General features: G+C 46.4%; 1 protein-coding gene across 1 annotated transcript in view; it reads left to right on the forward strand.

The window, feature by feature from the left end:
• Positions 1-226: 226 nt before the first annotated feature.
• HPCAL1 (hippocalcin like 1) overlaps positions 227-2,494 on the forward strand; it is a 112,941-nt gene continuing 110,673 nt past the window's right edge. The window contains exon 1 of the mRNA XM_019520743.1: positions 227-352. The gene's annotated coding sequence lies outside the window, so the exon portion shown is untranslated. The remainder of the gene's footprint in view (positions 353-2,494) is intronic.

Raw genomic sequence — 2,494 nt, forward strand, 5'->3', positions numbered from 1 at the left:
CGCGCCCCTCGCCCCGGGGTCCCTCGGGGGCAGCGCCGGCCCTGGCCGGACGGTCCCAGCGGCTTGGGGAGAGGGAGCTCCGGGCACAGCGCTACCAGGGGACACGGGGCCGGGCAGAAATTCCCCTTCTCCTCCTCCCCACCCCGTTGTTAGGAGCCCCTGGGTGCAGTCTGTGGCTCAGCGCCTCGCGGTGTCCCACTGAAGTTACAGCCAGGCCGGGTGAGCTTCAGGAAAGCCGCCTCGCGCGGTCCCTGCTGTCGCCCGAAGCGAAGCCCTGGGAACAGTTAATCTGCCGTGACTTTGAAGCGTCCTGCCCCCTCCTTCGGGGCCCGCGCTGCACACCTGATGCCAGGTAGAGTCGCACGCACGTCCCTACCGCATCTGTTCCTCACGGTGGGCCCCTCTGTGAGGGTGAAAAAAGGGTTATGATGACCCAGCGTTGCTCCGCTGAAACCTAAAGCAACCCGATTGCCTTTGCAAATCTTCCTGTGTGCTGCACTGTGCGTCTTGCTGATAGGCAGTCTCTCTGCGTTGTCTTGTGCTCTCCCGTTTGTCCGGACACCTCTTGTCTCCCATTTCATACCTAGGCGTGGTTTATACTGAAAAGTTTTGCCAGCACAGCCGAGTGGGGAAGAAATCACATTCCCAATGAACGTGGCTGTCCTGGCAAAGACAACTGGAGAGGCAAGTGCACCAGCAAAAGGGAAAGAAAACAACCCCCCTTTTCTCCCCAAACGCAAAACTTTTTTTCTGGCATAGCTTATTTCATTCAAGGAACTGGCAACTGGCAATATAGCTTGCACAGGCTTTTCCTGGTAATACAGCTCTGCTGGGGCGGTAATATGGACACACTTCATTTTAACTGTAGGCAGGTCCATTGACTGTTGTTTTCTGTGTCCAAGCTGTCACTTTGTCTGAGTCTGGGCAGCTCCTAGTACAGAGAGATCAAGCTAGGACTCTCCCGTACTTTGGTAATACAGCTGCTACTGTACCCATATAGTAGCTTTGAGCTAACAATGAAGATTACTTTGTAGCTCAAAGGATTAAATTTGGCACATGGTTGCTTTTTTGCACAGGCATGTGCTCTATGACTAGAAATGGTAGTTTTCCCATTAAACAGTAATGCAATCTGGTTATGCAAACCACCCTCTTGAGAGCATCAGTTCTTACTCAAATGAGGTAGAAATGCTAGTACATCAAGTAGGTGGTGATTCGGCTGAGACTTCCGAGCTGCAGACTTCTCTGTGTTGTGGCGGTGCATAGGGATGTCTTTAGATAATGAGGTCGAGTCTTTGCCTGCATACAAAATGTGCTGATATTTTAGGGAAAGGGATTATTGCTTTTCTGAAGAGCTGCTGATATTTTCTGCAGGTACAGCTTTAGGTCAGGTTTAGTAACAAGTTCAAGGTGTTACCCACTGAATGGAAACCAGGCAAACTTTTTAAAAATGTTTTTGCACCTTGGTTTGTAGTACTCAACAAAGTATTGATGTAGGACCAGGTTTTGGGACACTATCAGAGAAAAAATATACTGTAGTTGGGCACAAGGGCTTCATGGAGCTGAGCTTTTAATTATACTAAGCAGAAAATACTTGGAATCGGTGCCTGAAATTCTGCTTGCTCCAATACTGTGCTATCGTTCTGAAATCTAATAAATGCATAAGCTTGATTAGTTTCACCCTGGCAGTCTTTTGCTGAACAGAAGCTTTAGACTGGGTTAGCAAAACTTTGATTTCTGCATGTCTTGACTCTTCCAGCAAGCATGACTTTTCCCTATCGTCACATTCTGCTTAACAGTCTAATAGCAAAGTAATTGTGTTCCCTTTAACAAAATAATAAGGTTAAATAACTTCCTGATGTGCCTCAGCAGTTGTGGGGAGGGGAGGTGGAACCTCAAGCAAATCCCCTGGAAAACCTTGTCTTTCTCTCAAAGTGGGATTAATTGTTCTTTTTAACTGGCGACGTATCCATTCAAATGAGCACTACTGCGTACATTCCTCTGTGACTATTAAGTATGAGATGGAGGACGAATCCCCTCAGTCTGACACGGGTGTAATTCCCATGAAGAATGCAATGTCTAGTGAGAAATGATAGTTATAACTCATTAGTGGAATAGCAAGTTTTAGAGGGCATCTGAATTACTACCACGGAAGAAACCGTGAACAGTATTTATCTCTTCTTACTGTACCTTCTCTTTATCCCTTTTTGAGAAAGGAGCAGACTTCTATGCAGGCAGCCAAGAAGGAACCAGGTAGTTTATAGGATTTACCTTGCATGTTAATCGAGATGTTTCTCCCTAAAAAAGCAGCACTCTGGAAGAAAATGTCCCCTATACCCAACACTTTTTTTTTTTTTTTTTTTTTGTGTGACCAATCTGCTATATTGTGGGACACTGTCAACTTAAAATCCAGTTGCATCAAAATCAAAATTTTGAGTTAGATGTGACTTTGGCAGTGATGCATTTGAGACCCTCCTGGGTTGGTTTTTTTTTTTTT

The sequence above is a fragment of the Gavialis gangeticus genome, unplaced genomic scaffold (assembly GCF_001723915.1).
Source record: "Gavialis gangeticus isolate Ggan-Ray unplaced genomic scaffold, GavGan_comp1, whole genome shotgun sequence".
Classification (NCBI taxonomy): Eukaryota; Metazoa; Chordata; order Crocodylia; family Gavialidae; genus Gavialis; species Gavialis gangeticus.